The 19,603-nt window shown below is 48.2% G+C and overlaps 2 protein-coding genes across 8 annotated transcripts in view; one reads left to right on the forward strand and one right to left on the reverse strand.

The window, feature by feature from the left end:
• The window catches only part of LOC139046708 (uncharacterized), a 208,386-nt gene extending 205,135 nt beyond the window's left edge, over window positions 1-3,251 (reverse strand). Inside the window, exon 1 of the mRNA XM_070537037.1 lies at window positions 2,670-3,251. The gene's annotated coding sequence lies outside the window, so the exon portion shown is untranslated. The remainder of the gene's footprint in view (window positions 1-2,669) is intronic.
• LOC139059120 (uncharacterized) overlaps window positions 1-19,603 on the forward strand; it is a 724,926-nt gene that overhangs the window by 274,575 nt on the left and 430,748 nt on the right. The window lies entirely within an intron of this gene.

Consider the following 19,603-nt stretch of genomic DNA (forward strand, 5'->3'; position numbering starts at 1 on the left):
TTACTTAGATTTAGCTGTACGTTAAAGGGCACCAGGAGGGGAAAATAATCTGCTCCGCCACTACGACATGCCTAAGAATCAAATCGTGGTTTCGGCACGTTGAACCGACGAATTCAGTTAATTTTAAATAATCTTAAACCTGTTGTGATTGTATTTAGTTTTGCAAGCACTTAGGTTCGTGTGCGCTTACCACCGTGGAAGCGACAAATATTCATACTGCAAGGATGTTGTGCGATGATACTGCTGAACGTGGTATCTTAATGGGCAGGGGCACATTCTGCATTGCCACTGGTAAATTTTAGGCCACCTACGCTCGCTGGGAAGTATATCTCGGGCGTACGTCTTGATGATACCTAACTAACCTAGGCTTTTAGAGTAAGTACCTTTTCTCGTTGCCACTTGGGTAGCAGGAACCTCCGACCTTAGTAAGAATAGCGCAAGAGTGAAAGAGGCCGTGTGTTAGCCGGCGTGTTTGCTTGGGAACATTAGTTCCTCAAAGCTGATGTGTCTAGCCCGCAGTTAGCCTAATAGGCTACCAACCCTTAATGTCCCCGTCGTCATGACATGCGTGTTTTCTTTTACCTGCTTTTTTTTTGTTATCCAGATTCATATAAATTCACGGACGCCATACGTCACTCTGCAGACATGGTGCATATTTCAGCCCCTACAAAGCAGGAGGAAAGAAATGTCAGCACCTACAGGCTGTTCAGCACCTACAGAACACCATCTTTCTTCTGCTTCACAGGGTGTGTGTCATATGACCCACCCGGTAATTACGGCAGAGTACTAACTAAATTGAGTAGCGCCTTTATAGCAAGAAATCTGAGTTATTAATTGGTTAGAAGCGTCTGCCGCTCCAAATATGTTCGCGGTAGTCTATGAATTCAGTACCGTTTTGCCCGATAAATTGTATTCTTGAGAAAAAGCCGGGGGAACTGCATTCATTAATGGCGTTTAGTTCGCTGGCGTTCTGGAGGCTCGCAATTTGGGGACGTGAACTTGGATAACATGCCCGATGTGGCAAAGGCTATTCACGCAATCGTAGGGTGACATAACTGTAGTATTCATAGGAGACAGCCACTGTATGCATGTAAGTTGGACGACGCCACTAATACAGCCACTGCGGGATTCTCGGTTTGTTGCAACGTAGTTTAGAGCTATGAGAACGATAAAAAACATGTTTGGCTTTAATATATCGGTTCGGCACATTTCTGGCCGCTGAGTCGCCGCTGCAATTATAGTGAAATCATGAATGTGTATAATTGTATTCTTTTCCTTAGAACACCCTTGTGGCTTTCTACGCAAGCTTTGTTGAAATTGGACTCGTGTCGTGGCTATGTTTTCATTTGTATTTATTTTTTAGCGGTGATTAGTGTCACTGTGCGTTTCATGGCTACCAGTAGATAGTTATAGCACTTCAGAGAAAATAATTTAAAACATTCAACACTATCGGCCGGTGTTTCGTCTTGCCCATACTAGATATCCAGATCCTCCAGCACGCATATGGCTGAAGTGTCACGATTTACTTCTCAGCTGAAGGTCTTGCGATATAGCGAGCGCAAAACACTCATCTCTCCTAATCTGCCTGCTACTACACGGCAGAGCAGAACAATGCCATAACGTTGCTTCTCAGTAAAGGCAAGCTGCATTGTAAAAAAGCAAATGGGCCTCTGCCCATAGTTCTTATTTTGGGTACGCAACTGTGCCACTACATTTTCCTCCAGGAAACATAACTTAAAGCTCCATCGATTGTGGTATGCGGCTTTAGAAAACAAGGTGGTGACCGAAGCTTGCGTTCTAGCATAGTCCGACTATACGCGGATACGCATTGTTATACGCATTGGGTATAATTATGGGAGAATGTGTATATTTTACTGTATAATACTTTTCTCGTTATTAACAATTTCTTCCAATGGTTGTAGCGTGCGATTATCATTATTAGGAAGCTCGCTAAACAGGAAAAAGAAACGTCCCGTATATGAAAGGCCGCTTCGGAACTGCATTAGGCAGATTATATTTGTGAAATATCTGGACGCACGATATTCAGTTTTCTATTACCTTCATGAAATTCGACAAAATTTTTTCCAGCATTAGCGTTGTATCTGTTATTTGTTCACTGGTCGCTAAGCCAATGAAAATCAGCCGACTTGTTTTCTCCATTCGGTTAAGTGATGAAGACGAGCGTTTTCTAACGGACTGCTCACAGCTGCGCTGGAAATTTCGTCTGGCAATACTAACTTTGCGTAACTGCGCTAAAATTTCTTGACAGATAGTGTCCAAAGTCTTGTGAATTATTTAAACGCCATACAAGAACAAAATGCTCGAAGTTACCATTGTCTTAGTGAGACACGGGTAGTGCACGTGACGAAATTCCTTGGGTGGACAACTGCCAAAATGGTAAATAATAGTTACGTCGTGCAGTGTGAACTATAGCGAATGTGGAGTTCCGAAAAGTCTTCGTTGCTGCAGGGCTACAAGTGACTTCTGAACGCAGTGCTTAATGTCGTTCATGACTTCCCAACAATTTGGGAGCCAGCGCGTGACAACGAATGTTAAATTTGCTAAAGATGTCCTTCGCAAAGGTGCGCGCAACTGTTTAATCGAACTCTACCGAAGAATGTGTTTAGCCCCTGCTAAAGCATCATGCAAAGAAACAGTGCGGGACCAACCTCTTCAAAAGTAGAAGAGCTTCCCGGCGATGGACCAGGCGCCGAGCACCGCTCCGGGGACCAGAAGTTCCTCAAACAGTACAACACAATGTTCACCGGAGACGGAGGGGAAATCGACAGCACACCGTCACTGCGGCACTAGTCGGATGGAGCAGTTCTTTTTATTTCCTGCCCCCACAGAATCGAAGCGAAGACGCGCACAGTCGTGCCTCGGCGATCCTCTTCGAACCTTCAGCACAGACACCTGGAGGCCTCGACTTCGCTGGTCGCAAGACAAGAGAGAAGACACCGCGTCGCGGTCCCTCCAGCGTGGCTCGTTTCAAAAGCCCGCCTCCGTCGTTCGGCGCACGGCGAGCACGGCGAAACCGCGGCTCGTGTCTCGCGAAGTCCGGGCCTCGAGATAGCGAACTGAAACCGCCGCGCGCTTTCCTACAACAAGCGCGCCGAAGAGCGCGACGCTCGAGCTCTCCTCGCTCCAGGAGCGCTGGCGACAGTGTAGCGCCCTCCACTCGCTGGTACACGAGTAGCGGGCCCGACTACTACCATGTGTTCTGCCCTTCTCCTCTCTCATTCTGGGCTTCGCTCTCTCCTATCCGTGCGCACCCCGACTTGGCGCCGGCGCTGCCGATCGCGTCCGCGGACTCTGCGGTGCGCGCATCCTTCTCGCCTACTCTTCCTAACCTCCCCACCTCCCTCGCCTCCCCTCTCTTCGGGACACACTGTACTGGCCGCACCGCCGCCCTGGTGTCGGGCTCGCGAATCGCCGCGGTCCGTGATCGCGGTGCCTGTGCGTGCTGCTAGACGCCTCCCCGAACCCCCGCACCCACCCCTCCCCCCTTCTCAACCTATCTCTCTCTCTCTCTTGCCGAGACGCGCGCGTTCACCGGACGCCACGAAACAGAAGACGGCAGGCAGCGCGGCGCGGTGCGGCGCGTCAGGATCGGTGGCCGTACCTGTATCGGCTCGGTCTCCGTCGCTGGTCTTTTACTCTCTTCGGTATCGCCGCATTCGCTTTTCCTGCGAAGGCCTTCAACTTTTCTTTGCGCAGTACTTACCTCGTCAGGTGAGCCGGAAAGAGAGCGAGGAAAAGAAAAAGAAAAGAAAGAATCATAAAGAGAGCAAGCGGCTGGAAGGACGCCGGGGCTTCTTCTCCGTTGGCTGGGTGTGCGTGCGTGTGTCGCGTATCTGCGGCACTGTACGCGCAGGCCGTGATAAACGGTTTATAGGCCGAAGCCAAGCGTCGTGCTTTGAGCGAGAGAACTCTCCAACGCGGCGCACTTTCTGCATTCTACAGCTTTATCGGCTTTCTTTTTTTTTCCTATCCTCTCTGGCTCATTTCTTTAACGCCCCCACAGACGCGGCAGCGACTCCGCAAATGTACGTGTGTAGCCCTACCTACGCAGGCACCCTCTCTCTTGCTTTTGACTCCTATTTATTTTTTTTCTCTGATATTCTCGGGTTCTGCTGGATTGCGCTCGCCCCACCTCTCCCACTGCCAACTCTCAATATTTTGTTTTAAAGATTGAATTTTTAACCTTCTGATGTGTGCTCCCTGCTAGTTTACCTGAGAAAAAGGACAAAAAAAAAGAAACTGAGAGCTAGACAAGGAGGGTTGCGAGGTTTTCGTGCAAGAAAGCGGTGAGTGTCGGCAAGAAAGCTGGTGAACATACGGAAGTCAGCTTCGCTGCACGTTTCGCGCGGATTCGCCCCAGCCACGCTGTTTGGGCGATAAGCGAACAGGACCGGGAAAGGGAGGTGGGCGCCGGTGGAGATTTATCGAGTTTCACTGTTATTATTTTCGGCCCGAGTAAAGTGGCGGATGGAGCAGATGCCCGCGTGCGTGTGTGCGTGCGCGCGCGTGTGTAAGTTGAAGTCTACCAGTGTTTCACTGGCTTCATGCTGGAAAGAAAATCACGGCAAGAACGTTTTTTTTTCCTTCCTACTTGTTTGCTTTGCTTTGAACTCCTTGGTTTGGATTCGTTCCCGCCTCAGAGCAGTGCGATAGACGAGTGTCCGGGGTCCCAGGACACTGTGCTAGCTCGATTTGCGATTTGCAATTTTATTTCGCGATGCAAGCAAATATTCGGCTGTAGACGACAGACAGAAGCAAAGGATTACGAGGGCGTATCAAAAGTCCAATAAAATGAAGATTCTGTTTGCAATAGCCGGTAATTGACCTCGGCCGCGACACCGCATCAGCGAGTGAAACCAATACTTGTAAGTGATAAAGTGTTTTCAAACACACACAAAAAAAGCGATTAAGGGCGTCCGACTCACGGGGCATCCCAAATCTAACGAACATTGTACGTTAGTCGAGCCGCGTAGACGCATAAAATGGCTGCAATTTTGTTTTAGTGACATGAGAGTGGGACTTGTATTTCATTTTTTTTTCGCGAGCTTTCTTCCTACCAACCTCGATAAGGGAAAGTCGTTGGGTGTTCCCAACAGGCAGCAATTAAATAAGCAATGTGCGCCGCGTCGCATGTTTCGCAACCTCTTTGTCTTGTGGAGGGAACAAATTAGAGATCGTGGCGCATCTCTTAAACTGGTCCTCTACACCTGTAAGTTAGATTGGGTGCTGAGAGACAAGGTCCCAAAGCACGCAGTTCAGCGCTCTCTGCGATTATTGAACGAGGGTGGCATGTATTGTGTTCATTCCAACATTTCTTGCCAAGCAGCGGCCTTTCAGACCACGGAGGCAAGCCAATATTGCAAGTCGTCTATCGTGTATTCTCCTATAAGAAAGGTGTTGCGGATAATTGTAGTTTATCCAGTGTTATTTTTTAGCTCTGGCACTTTTTTCTTAATTAATCGATACTTTTCATTTGCGCGCGCGCGCGTGTGTGTGTGTGTGTGTGTGTGTGTGTTTGTGTGTGCGTGTGTGTGTGTGTGCGCTCACGCGTGTGTGTGTGTGTGTGTGTGTGTGAGTGCGTGCGTGCGTGTGTGCGTGTGTGCGTGTGTGCGTGTGTGCGTGCGTGCGTGTGTGCGTGTGTGTGTGTGTGTGTGTGTGTGTGTGTGTGTGTGTGCGTGTGTGCGTGTGCGTGTGTGCGTGCGTGAGTGCGTGCGCGCGCGCGCCGTCGCACTTGGCTTCGTCCTCTGGCAGCAAAGCCATGCGCAAAGCACGCTTTACAGGTAAAAAAGCAGGTGTTTACTCTGAGCAAGCACGACCTCTTACAGCAATAGCAATTATATAGCCTTTATGCGAATTTCCGCCGTCAGCGTCGTCGCCGCCGCCGTGAAGTTTCGTACAAAATCCGAGTATGATATTGTCGCGCTCCGCGCACCGTATGATGTGGGTGCGATGGACAGCGTTCAATGGTAAGCCGAGAAGGATAATGGCTTGGTGCGTGCTGCCTTCCTGTGTTCCCAATCATGGAGGTCAGGTGATCAAGTGCGTTCTCGAGAGGGTAGAGGGGTGGGGCGCGTGGTACAGACTGAGGGAGGCGGCGGGCAAGCGCTCGTCTCCTCCTCTAGCGCGGCATGGATTTGTATGCCGTGGTTAAATGCATACGCGACTCGCGGGCCCTATCTTGCAGATAATTTGCGGCGGATGCAAACACTGGGCGAGCCAGGATCGCTGGTGGTTTCAATTGCACTATCGTACGACGCCACTAGGTCCCATAATATGAAGTTTCGGAGAAGCCTTGGTGCCAGAGCCAGCACGAAGCTACCCGCTACCGGTGCTCTTCATCATGCCAGCTTTGTGAGAGTGATGAAATACTGCTTAATTTTATGCGTGTGGGAACAATTACTGCACTCTATACGGTCGATAAGACTATGAACCTTACTGCACTTAGCTGTCTAGTACTATGCAATCGCTATCATTGGTTCGCCTTTCAGGCTACATGGTGATTTTTTTTTCTTTGATCATCTGTGCTCGACCTAAAATTCTACTGAGAAGAATAAAACTATATTGGTCATGTACAATGCAAGGTGCATTTAAGAAAACATGTACCTTGAAATGTACATGCTAGGTACATGCATACACAAGCTGTTCAACGAAAGACACAATTATAAGACGCGCGGCGCTCTTTCGTCAGACCAGTGACAACCGAACGTCGTAGCTTTTATAACTATGTGGCACCGTCTTTTCTAAATAGTTTTTTTTTTCGTTCGCAAACTTGGCTAACGTTAGCTGGGACACATGGTATAGCTTCGGCTGTTATTTCTTTTCGCGTCTCCTAATTCTCGCACTAGGAGGTCCGCAAGTGTATCACTCAGACCTCCTGGGGTCTTTCTCTGGCTATCAGATGCTATAAGGCTGATGCAAGGTTTTGCATAGCGCCGTTTTATTTACTTCAGGGCCCGTATCTACAAAAAACTCTTGCGCAAGAGCTGTTTATAAGAAACATGGCAATCCATGCTAATACCGCATATTGTATCCTCTGAGTTTTTACAGCCTGTGTAATCAAGTCTTCAATAACGTCAATACCACCAGCCACAAGCTTCCGCTTAAATCGGTGTTTTCTATGCTTACAAGACATACGTCATACAAGACCTGCCCGACTACGCCTTCTCTTCTCTTTCTCAGCGAGAGAGCCGTAGCTGTTCGTCTTTGCACACTAATCCGTAGTGTCGTGTTCCTGTCGCGGAACGTTACGCCTATCAATCTCCGCTCCGTCGCTCGTTGTCTGGTCCTTAGCTTCGTTTCAAGTTTATGTTTTTATTTTCCATGCTTTAGTCCCATATGGGAGTCAGTATCCTACTGACAAAACGCACAGGTTGTGTATATTTAAAGGATACTGCGAAGTGGTGCTTCCTGACTTAAAAATCATTTCCACGCACGCTCCACAGTATTTCTATTCGTCTTGTGGGCAAATTTCATCCCTATATACATTCAATATGACTACTTCTCGTACTTAAGCGTCGTCTTTCCTAAGTTGTTGATTCGAGTGAGTTGGAATTACGAATACACAGTCGCTATCATCACAGCATATGCACACGGGAGGGGCAAAAGAAAAAATAAAATAAAGAAACGGCTACAACATAAGCTGACCACTCTTTTTTAATCATACTTATACGTAATCAATCTTTAAGAACTCCTATTTACTTTCACTTTTCATTTGTCCGCCAATCAACCCCCAAGCCCACGCTTAAACATTAACGCATGAAGTTTTAAATCAATTCTTGGAAGTGATCTCCAAAATTTCTTGTTATCAACGAACTTCGGAATACAGCAGAACTGAAGTACGCGACACATTCTGGAAGGAAGAACTTCAAATTGTTGCTGTTGCCTTAATACATGGTTCATACTAACGAGAATTCCGTGTTCCTGCTGTTGTTGTCGTCGTTTTCATTGTCTTAAGAATATGATAATTATTATTGACGTTCTCGTGTTCAGACCGGCTACTTGCTGCTTTGACTTTCAAATATCCGTATTTCGCCAAAGTTTCTGTGCCCCTCTTTTAATTTATTTCCCAGTTTTAATTTTGATGCGAAAGCGTCATATGGCCCATTGAGCGAAAGAGCCGGCGTCTGTCGTCTGTAGCAGCGAAACCACAGGTAAATTCGCATTGACTACTACACCATGTCACGAATGCTCCTCGAAAGAACAGAGTGGGTGAAAGGGGACACCTTATGGTCGTTAGCCACCTGGTTTTGCCTGAGGGGAAAGGGCATTGCCGCAACGCCACGTCACCTTCGCTCTCGCTCTCGGAAGCGGGCGCGTGGTTCGTAACTGTCTCTCTCATCCCTGCGCTTAGCTGATGTGCGCGCCTGCCGGCTTTGGTGGCCGCTGATGCTTCCTCCGTGACTTCCCCGAGAACTTCATTTGCATGTGGTGCTTGCGCCGCAGACTTCTACTGCTTGCTGGTGCAGGCGTCACCTACTGCTATGGTACGTTACTCGCAATGCAAAACTCGAAGGGCTGCTCAGCGGCATTCAAGTGGACATTAATGCTTTCGCATTCAGATCTCATGAGAAATACTTAGTGCCCTCAGATTTTTTTTATTACTTCACGTATTCCAAGTTTTTGCTTTACACACAACTTCACACGAAAAAGAGGAAAATAGAAAGGAATGAAGAGTAGGGAGCTCGACCAGATGTGTGTCCTTCTTGATGACCTACGTAGGGGTAAGTGGGTCAAGAGATGAATGACACGATATGGGCAGTACTCCTCTCCCAGTTAGTCTTTCTGTTTACCCTATCCATTATGGCTTTGATCTTCTTTTTCTTTTCCCGTTCTTCTTTTCTGTTTTTTTTTACGGCGGCTCTAAGCACAGCGATAAGAAAACAGTTTTGTTTTCGCGACCAAACGAGTAATGCGTTTTACGTGTGCGTGATCCAGGAAAAGTAACGCTAAGATGGTCACACGAGTTAGGCAACATTACCGGATTGATTGTTTCACGTGTAAACTGGTCCTGATGACACTACTGTGGCGCATCGTCGTTATTTAATTAATTGAGCATGAATTTCTTATCAGGCGCACTCTAAGCTTTGTTATTTGCACTGAGATTGTACGATATCTGCTAGTGTAGGCCTGCATGCATGGAATACTTGGCAATGCCAAACATCTTTATCTCCCAATTGCGCGTCATTGTTTTCTGACGCTAATGTTATCCCGACAACGATCTCTGACAACTTGACATTTATGTAGTCTTCCCGGTTGAAAGAATGAACTGGCTCCTGGAAGGAATGCTACTTTTTCTTTGTCCAAATATTGGTGTGATCGATAGAGAAAAACACTAGCCATCGGGATTCAACTTGCGTCGAGATTTTTATTACGCTGAGGCAACTTTAACGACTGGCATGTAACGTTATTATATTTTTCTTGTCCCAATTGGTACAGCCAATAATTAACTTGTGAATGAGGTTTCCCTTACCGGTTTAATTTGTTCTGGCGAAATAAACCAAGCATGATTGACTGGCTATTAGACCAAGGTTTGGTTAAGATTTCTTTTATTAGAGCTGACTATAAGTTCCAAAAGTGATCATTGGACTCCTCAAGTGTCTTACATTGAAGTATGCAGTGGCTCAGAATGAAATCATCTGTTTTTATGCGAAGCATATTACGAGGGCTCAACCCAGCTCCTCAGGCGCGGCGGTGACCATGAAATCACGTGACACCGTGACGTCACGACAGAGGAGAAGTGGCTTTGGCTCAACTCTTGCAAGACGGGCTGGGTGGGAATCGAACCAGGGTCTCCGGAGTGTGGGACGGAGACGCTACCACTGAGCCACGAGTACAACGCTTCAAAGCGGTACAAAAGCGCCTCTAGTGAATGCGGTGTTGCCTTAGAAACGCGCTGTTTCTAAGGCGTGCGTCTCTTGCTCAGGCGCACATTTCGTTGCCGCGCCGAACGCTGCTTTGCTCGACGCTCACCGCGTCCAATGCGGGGCGCGTAGTCGCTGCCCTGTAGCCCATTGTCTTACACCCCTTGGCGGGTCGACGGGAACGCTGTCGCGTTCCACTCTTGAAGGCGAAGAAGTAATGCATGAGTTGTTTCTTCGTCTAGCCGAACCAAATATAGCCAAGCAACAGCAGTTCACCAGGCTAAACAGTGGTTCAACAACTAAAATAAAGGCTAGTATGCTTCGCATCCTGGGCTTAACCTTACCTAAGCCACAGCCATTTTTTTAACCCGTATATTGACAGCGCACCCTGATTTGCGATCGAAAGGAATAACTGCGTGTCATAAGCGACAGAAAGCAATCATCGCCTACCTTGTTGTGAGCCCGCGCATCTTCAACGTCAGACGCACTCTAAGTGATCCGTGAAAAGCTTTGCGGAGTGTTCACTTTCCACTACGTTAGATACGTAGGTGCGTCATACTGGGATCCATGATGCGACGGGTTTCGTAAACGTCTCGCTTCCAGTTTGCTATTGGGCCCAACGGGCTCCACACATTTTCGTCATACTGACTAAGATCATTCGCAGCACACTGGCCGAGTCGAACTTTATTTCTGCATCAATTAAAGAACTGTGGCGGCGGCTCTTTTCGGGGTTGTGGGCTATGCGATGCACCGCACGTGTACCTAACGCATCATTCGATAAGAAGTAAGCGACCACGCATGAAATCAAGCTATCGCTGCGACTGCGGTGCACTTTGTCGGCACTGAAAATGTTTGCTTCGGCACAGAAAATTAACGCGTGCCTTACAAAACACGGAAATGCTTATAGACCCCTTATCATTGAGAGCCGAAACAATGAAAGCACGAAAAGTAGTTCCGCGGAATCGCAGAGGCTTGCAGACCTCCGGGGATACGCTTAGCCAACGCGTTGTGCTGATAGGCGCTGACAGTTCACACAGAAGGTATAGTGGAGCCTTTTAATGACTCTCGGTGGTCACGCCGCGCTTGGGCCGTAAATCAGGTACAATGACGCGCACCCCCGTTAACCTTGAGCGTGCACTCTAATAGCCTTGCAGTGATTACGTGTTACCATAGCGTTAGGCGCACACGAGGAAGAAAACTGCTCGCCGAGAGTCGGGGTACACCGGCAGCCTCCGCATACTGCTGTGACGCTCTACGCATCCCGAGCAGAAACTGCTCAGGAATCTTCCTCTCCCTCTCACACTCCGGAGACCCTGGTTCGATTGCCACCCAGCCCATCTTGCAAGTTGTTTTTATTTATGAATTGTTTTCCGGGATTTTCGCTCGCGGCCAACGCCGCCGACACCGGCTCTTCTGCGACACCAGCTCCTTAACGCTGTCGCGTTGTAAGATCCGAGGACACCTAAGCACCCATTGGTTGAGAATGCGAAAGAGAGATAGAGAGAGATAGAGATCTAAAGGAAGTAACGACGCTGGATTCTGCAATGCGAAAGCATTAATGTCTCTTTGAACGCCACTTGGTTGTCGTTCGAGTTATTAACTTCTCGCAGGCAAGCGAGCGCGTTGAGACGCATAGCGCGTCTTGATTTGGCCTTACGGAGGCGCACACCCGCCGTGGTTACTCAGTGGCTATGGTGTTGGGCTGCTGAGCACGAGGTCGCGGGATCGAATCCCGGCCACGGCGGCCGCATATCGATGGGGGCGAAATGCGAAAACACCCTTGTACTTAGATTTAGGTGCACGTTAAAGAACCCCAGGTAGTCAAAATTTCCGGGGTGCTCCACTACGGCGTGCCTCATAATGAGAAAGTGGTTTTGGCACGTAAAACCCCATAATTTAATTTTTACCGAGGCGCACTTAGAACACATGCGAGGCCTTGCGTGGCCAAGGAACGTGCGGATAACACAGGCTTGCGAGAGCGAAGGTAACGTGACGTCGTAGCCTTGCTATTTCCTTGCACGCAATACCTGGCGCACTTTAGCGTCAGTAGGTGTTCCCTTTTCCCCGCTCTGCTCTATTCCGCCGAGACGCACTCGTGGCGTGTCGTCGCTGCCAATGGGAAATTAGGCACTGTTTCGCTACAACAAATGACAGACACCGTCTTTTTCGCTCAATGGGCCATCTGACGCTTTCGCATAAATATCGCGTCGGTGGTTCGTGCGCCTGCAAGTAGGTTGCAGTAAGCATACAAAAATCTTTGTATTCACAAAAATTCGCCTATTCAAGCCTAGATGGCTGTGCGAGTTTTTTGGGACACGAAACGGAAGGACCAAGGGAACGGAGGGGAAAATGACCCCGGGCGCCTATCAAAATAATGCTACGCATTAAAGCTACTTCTCGCAAATGCACGCGTACGTTAATAACAACGTTGTCATTTTAGTCTGCCGCACTCACTCGTGTCTCCCTTAACGTGAAAACATTTCACACCATCTCGTTTTACCTTGCTATTCTGGATGTCACCCGACAGAACTGTAAGTAATTGCGCGCGATTAGCACGCCAATGATTCCTGTGTATCTACACACGCTCTCCGTAGTCGCATTCAAAGGTACAATGCCTAATGCAAAGTTTTGCATTGCACTTTCGACGAACATCTCACTGCAGCCAACATCGTGGTTTTCACTGCGCGGTGCTATGTCGTATGAAGTAACATTTAAAGCTGACAGGTCAGATATGCGGTATCGCTGAATTTGGTCTGTAGCTCACCGAAAAATCTGTACTGCAGACGCATAACATAAAGCATAACATAAAGTTTGCCTAAATGGCTCAGGCCGAAGTTGAGAAGCAGCTTATAGACCAGAAACAAATGGACACGGAGGCACAACCCTGTTTTTTTGCTTCGAGTGTGCGTAATACCTCTATTTCTGATTAATGAAAATGCGAGTGAACGACGATGTATATTGCTTTGCAGCTTTTCATAACCAGTCATGGTGAGTAAGAGTAAAATAAATTCATCGCTGAAAGTTCTCAATTAGTCTTCTAATAAAAAAGAAACATTTGTTAGCAGACTTATTACATATAACGTAAAAATTAGCGTTGGCTTCTCACTGAACGTCAACCAACATGGCGAGAACATGATTCAATAAAGCATGCTTTAACTACTTTACAGAGGTGCAAAACTGCCCTCCTGTAGCTTTGTAATATTAGCATCACTGAGTAAAATACACAGCTCAGCAGTTATATCACACTTAAGCCATGCGCAATTTTCTAAAGTACTATGTTTAGCCTCCTTACAGAGTGTTCAAATAACGGTTGGTTACCTTTACCGGGCATGCGTAGGTTGCAAAGCAACCCTATATTCGATGTTCTTTTGTTTTAATAAAGCAGAATTTTTAAAGGTCGCCTATGGAATATAGCATAATTTTAGCCATCGAGCCGGACTACTAATAGAGGCGGAGATTACTTGCGGCTTCGAGTAATCCAGCTCAAGGACTACAAATACGTTATCTGCCACAGGTTACATTTAAAATATTCTGCATTGTGTAAAAAAAAAAAGAAAACGCAGAATTTCTTCCAAAAACATGTGCGCAAACATACGGTGGAGGAAAACCGTCTCAGTGGGCAGGGTAACCAACCCATAAAGATGATGTTCCTACGTTTGATCCCCGAGACTAGGGTGAACTTTTCTTCGACGGGGAAGTTTTCATTGAGAAATCCGTATGGACCTTGGTTTCCGCTTATTAATTTCACAGAATAGAATAGCGTCCGTAGTTGACGTCTATATCCTTAGCTAAAGCTAGCTATGAATATGTGAACTTTCGCCTGGGAAAATAGATGGTACACGCACAGGCACAAAAAAGGGAACACTTTCTTTCTCTGCAGGAAAACTTTGCAAGATGTAGCTTCGGTGTTGCGTGGATGACAATTTGTTATTTATTTGGTGAATATTGTTCCAGTTTTCGACTTCTTGCAGAATTGATTTGTCACGAGTAGGCACTACAGTATCAAAAAAAGAAAAAAAGGCAGAGACATGAGCGGTGATTCTCACTTGTGAAGCGGGCCTGATTTGCCAGCACATAAGCGCGGTCACCGACGGTCGGCCCGGACAGCGGCCGCGGTGGTGTGCCCCGCGCGGTGTCGTCGCAGTCGGCTTTGGCGGCGGCGTCGCTGCTTTTAATGACTTGGAACGGGCGATTCCCGGCCATTGTTCTCGGGTCGATTCGTGGGGGGGGGGGGGGGGGAGTACACCCAGCCAGCCGGGCAGCCAGAGGCACCTGTTCGGGCGGCCTTCTCCTATTCCGGCAATCGATGCCGCGGCACCGACGCACCATTACGCCCCCGGGTGGGGCGGAAGGGGAGAAGCACGGGGGAGCGGGAACGGGGTTTAAGGGGGGCAAGAGGGAACAGGGGCGAGGGAGTGAAAGGGCGACGCGGAAGGAGGGCCGAAAGCGCTCTTCTTGGTCGCGCGGCTTGGGGGAAACCCCTGGGCTTCCAGAAAAGATCGTCCGGTGGTAGTATAGTGGTGGTAGTTGCCAGTGCTTTACTGCCGTCCACCTTTGTGCTTTCTTCCCCGACACAGTCTCTTTCGTACCTTTTCATTCCCCTGTTTGCTTTCCTTCGACTGACGCTAAGCGAGAATGTCTATCGCTGCCTCTTCCTTCTTTTCCCGTCTTCTTCGTCCAGCTCGTCACCTTTTGTTTGGTCAGACTCAAATAGGGTCGGCTTGTTTTCTTTTCGCGTGCTTTCTCTCACGCTGCCGTTCTCTTTCGCCGCGGTCCGGTCGCGCGCTGATTGGCTCGTAAAAGTGTCCCCGCAATAGCTGCCTCCGGAGGCGGCACGGGGCAAGCGGGAGTCGGTGGGGAAGGGGGGCTCGGGATGGGGTGGGCTAGGTATCCCGCTAGAAGCGGGACCGGCTGATGCCGCGGTGAGGACGGGAGGATGTTATAAGCGCAACCTTTTCTCTTCGTTTGCGCGTTATTTCTCCGGCCCTTGTCCTCTTTAGGGATAGCGGAGGATGCATTTATGCTCGGGAATCATCCTCTGATGCCTCGACTTCGCGGCAAGCCGCGCGACTTGGCGTTTTTTCTAATTTTTTGTGTCTATTTCCTCACGATTCCCTCGTGATGGCCCAATGAGGAAATAGACGAGTGGGGTGCCCATTTGATGACCACGAGGAATCACATCCTATGGGTGAAGACTGCAGCATTAGTGACCCGTCCTTGGAAGGTGCTGTCCGCCTCGCACACGCAAGAATTCTTATTGACCCCTGTTTGTCAATATTCGACACAAGTGTGTGCTATGAGCATTTTGACACACCAAAACCTAAGTATGATAAAAAAGAACAAATCAGTAGGGCAAAGCAGCGAGCGATGATTGCATGGTTGAGCATCGACACACTGGCAGCAACAATTTGCGTAAGATCTGCGCCGTATTCGAAACAATGTGCGCAGGCAACATATCCTGAATAGCGAAAAAAAAAAGAAAGAAAACACGCGTTCAGCGCGAGTCCATAGCTATAAAATAACCGTGCGCAAAATCATTCAGAGGTTAAGGTGGACCTAGCCCTAAAAACGCTGCCGGAAATTGCTCTGCCAGACCGCCACTTATGAATCTATTTACTCATGTCCCCTAAAGGCTCGAGGGCCTTACATAGGGGGGGGGGGGGGGGAGTAGTATACATAGCTTAACTCAATTGATCAATCATGTACAAAAAGGATATATCGATACAAACGAATATAAACTGCCTGAAAGACAAATCTCAAAAAATAAAGAGGAAAGCCTAGCAGAATAAGCTAACAAGGCTGAGCATTCACATCCTAAAATAGTAGTCAAGTGAACGAGTTTGTGCCAGTTATATAGTGTTTTTAACAAGACAATATAAGCACATAACAAGTCTGACACAATTATACAAAGTCATTCAGACACCAAGATGAAGCTTTAATTTGCGAGTGAATTTGTCATGGTTTGTTATACAGACAATATGTTCTGGAAGTTCATTCCAATGATTAACAGCGAGGACTAAAGGTGAATACAGATACGGGTTTGTTTGGGCGAAGAAACGTTCTAATTTGGATTCGTGGTCTAGTCGAGCAAATATTCGGTGGGCAGGTTTGTTAAATACAGATCTGTGAGAACCGTTGTGTTAGATATTGTGAAAGAGAGATAAGTGACTGTAGTCTGCGCTTTTGCAGAGAAGGCAAGTTTGGGGACATCTTTATTTCGGTAGTGCTAGATGTCTGAGACTAATTCTTTCTTATGAAACGGGCACTATTGTTCTGAAGACATTCGAGTTTAATTATGAGGTATGCCTGGGGAGGGCAGAGATCGAGTTTAATCCAGAAGTCCATTGCAGCATATACAGCGAGGACCGAACTTCATCTGCGCGCAACATTTTGAGGAGTGAAACTGCGCTAATCTCAGGAGTAAGGATGAAATGGTGAACAAATGGGGATATTTCTACGAACATCAATAATTGAACAGCTGGGGTGAAACGGCAACTCTCGATATCAGTTAAACATGAACGTGTTCATTTTTGTCTTGTTCTTTGTCTCTTTACACCGTCTTCTTCTTTTTTCCTCCTTCCAAATGTAGGCATTTTAACCACATCGAGGGCCCATTTTTCGACACGTGGGATCCACGCTCTACCGAGTTTCAAAAGTATGCCCTAGAGAGCAAGCTGTCACTGATGAGCATCTCTCCTAGTTGCTAGTGTCGCCGTCTTCTGCATATGTGGGAAGCTAAGCAAAGCATGGAACGTCATCTCAAAAATCAGAAATGGAACCGCAACCTCAGAAGAAGGATTGCTAGGCACAATAAGGAAATCGAAGATTATACTTTTACATTATGCGAACAAAATTGGGCCAACAAGTGTGACGAAATGGAGGGGAGCATGCACCTCTCCAAGACGTGGAACATCCTCCGGCATTTGTTGGACCCTGCAAGCTCGAAAACTCAATCCGGTATAAGATTGGCAAAAGCTAGGCACGCGTTCGTAGGGAACGATGATTATTTCATGAAGAAATTAATTGAGACGTTCGTGGGGGAAACATCGCGAACTCCACTACCCGACTATGGTGGAGCGCCTAACGAGGCGTTGGACGCCCCCATCACAGAAGCGGAAGTGCGAGCAGAGATTGTAAGACTCAGAACGAAGTCGGCTCCAGGCCCTGACGGGGTAACGAACAAAATGCTCAGAAACTTAGACGATGATTCCATTAGCTATCTAACGAAGTACATGCAGGAATGTTGGGAAAAAGGCGAGCTCCCACAACAGTGGAAGACGGCAAGCATTACTTTAATACCAAAACCCGGGAAGCCTCCGCAATTGGAAAACTTACGGCCAATTTCCTTAACTTCATGCGTGGGGAAATTGATGGAGCACGTCGTCCAGACCAGACTGATGGGCTTCATGGAGCAGGGCGATCTGTGGCCACATGAGATGGTCGGGTTCCGACCTCAATTGTGTACGCAGGACGTCATGCTCCAAATCAAACATGATATAATAGACTCAAGGTCTAAAGATGCAAAAGCAATTCTGGGACTGGACCTCACGAAGGCTTTTGACAACGTAAAGCATGAGGCGGTCCTGGAAGGGCTGAACAAGATTAATGTAGGTACCAGGACATATCGATACATCAGGGACTTCCTGACGAGAAGAACTGCTCGCATGAGGTTCCAAACGCTGGAATCCCCCACAATTGAGCTAGGGAGCAAGGGTACGCCTAGGGAGTAAGGGTACGCCCCAAGGATCAGTGCTGTCTCCCCTACTCTTCAACGTGGCTATGCGAGAACTCCCCGAGCAATTGGCAAAGCTCGAGGGATTAAAATTTAGTATATATGCGGATGATATCACCCTCTGGGTCAACCGGGGAAGTGATTCAGCCGTCGAAAGCCTGCTCCAGGCCGCCACCGACATCATAGTCGATTACGCGGCCGAGAGAGGCCTAGCATGCTCGCCGCAGAAATCAGAATTGTTTATATACAATCCGAAACACTTAAGGTGCAAGGCACCGTCGGAGATCAAAATTAAGGTGGCGGGTAAAGAGGTACCAATAGTAGAGCAAATTAGAATCTTGGGCCTGATTCTCCAGTCACACGGCTACAATGGCGAGACCCTCAAGAGGCTGCAGAATCACGCATTACAGACCCTGAGCCTAATTAGGCGGGTGGCCAGCAAAGGTCGAGGGCTAAAGGAAAAAAATTTATTCAAGCTAATACAGGCGTACATATTCAGCCGGGTGAGCTATGCAACGCCATATCTCGATTTGAAAGTGGTGGAAAGAGAAAAGATTGATTCTCTAATGAGAAAATGCGTAAAACGAGCGCTGGGACTGCCCATGTGTACATCAACAGAGAGACTGATGGCTCTAGGAGTGCACAACACATGGGCAGAACTGGCGGAAGCGGTGCGAACCTCTCAAATTGAGAGACTTAGCACCACGAAGACAGGAAGAGCCATATTGGCCAAAGTTGGAATAAACCCGGACAGAGGCCCCACCCAAAAGGTGGACGTAGATAGGGAAATTAGAAAAAATCTGATTATCTCCCCTCTGCCAAAAAACATGCACCCGGAACATAACAAAGACAGGAGGCATAAACGAGCCGAAGCATTAAAAATTAGATTCGGTAATATCTCGGAGCATGAGGTGGCCTATGTAGACGCGGCGGGAGGTAGCGGCAGTTTTACGGTGGCAACGGCCGTCAGCGGCCGGGGTATTCCCGTGACTGCTGTCACTCTGCGCGGGCGCAACATAGAAGTTGCCGAGGAAATTGCGATCGCATTAGCTTGCGCTGGAACGGACGCGAAATTTGTGATCAGTGACAGCAAAACTGCCATACAAAATTTTAGCAAGGGAAGGATCTCGCCCTTAGCGGACAGAATCCTAGGCCAGAGAAAGCTAAATAGAAAAATTCAAATAATTTGGACTCCGGCGCATGAAGCCGTCCCCGGCAACGAGGCGGCCCACGAGCTGGCTCGAGATCTCTACCGCCGAGCCGCTACGGGGCCCCTCGATGACCGAGGGAGCGGAGAGCGCATGCTAAAATATGGGGAGATCACGCAGCATTATAGATTGGCTCGTAGACTGGTATCCCCGCCTGACCCAAAATTAAACAACAGACAAGCAGTCGCGTGGAGACGACTACAAACTTATACATATCCGCACCCGGTTATGGCGAACCACATGTTCCCCGAGGCCAGGAGCGATAAATGCAATCTTTGTGGGGCGAGAGGGACCCTCGACCACATAATATGGGAATGTCCGTACTCTCCCGGGGGAACGCACAAAATAGACAGTAGAGACACCTGGGAGACCCTGCTGCGCAGCTCGGACCCTGAGCTCCAGCTCCGGCTCGTCCAACTGGCCGAAGAGGCTGCTGGGACCCAAGACCTCCCAGCCTGCATCTGAGGCGGCGGCACTCGCCCCCTGACCTGTGCGTCGGGGGGTGGGTAGATCACCTTTTCCGTTGGACATTAAAGTTTATTCTATCTATCTATCTAGTGTCGCCGCAAAATAATTCGAAGATCACCCATTCCATTTGCGCCAAGAGCAATGACGCGCGCGTTTCTTCCGTAGCATTGCTTAGGTTTCGCCTGCTGTTTCGCGGTTAGGAACAAACAATGCTCCTTAACACTCTGCGTAGTATAAAATATCGGCGCGCGCAGTGATTTTGGCACCTTGCTTTCTTGCTTTAGTATTAGGAGTGTTAAAGTGGATAAAAAGTG

Source organism: Dermacentor albipictus, chromosome 4 (genome assembly GCF_038994185.2).
Source record: "Dermacentor albipictus isolate Rhodes 1998 colony chromosome 4, USDA_Dalb.pri_finalv2, whole genome shotgun sequence".
NCBI lineage: Eukaryota > Metazoa > Arthropoda > Arachnida > Ixodida > Ixodidae > Dermacentor > Dermacentor albipictus.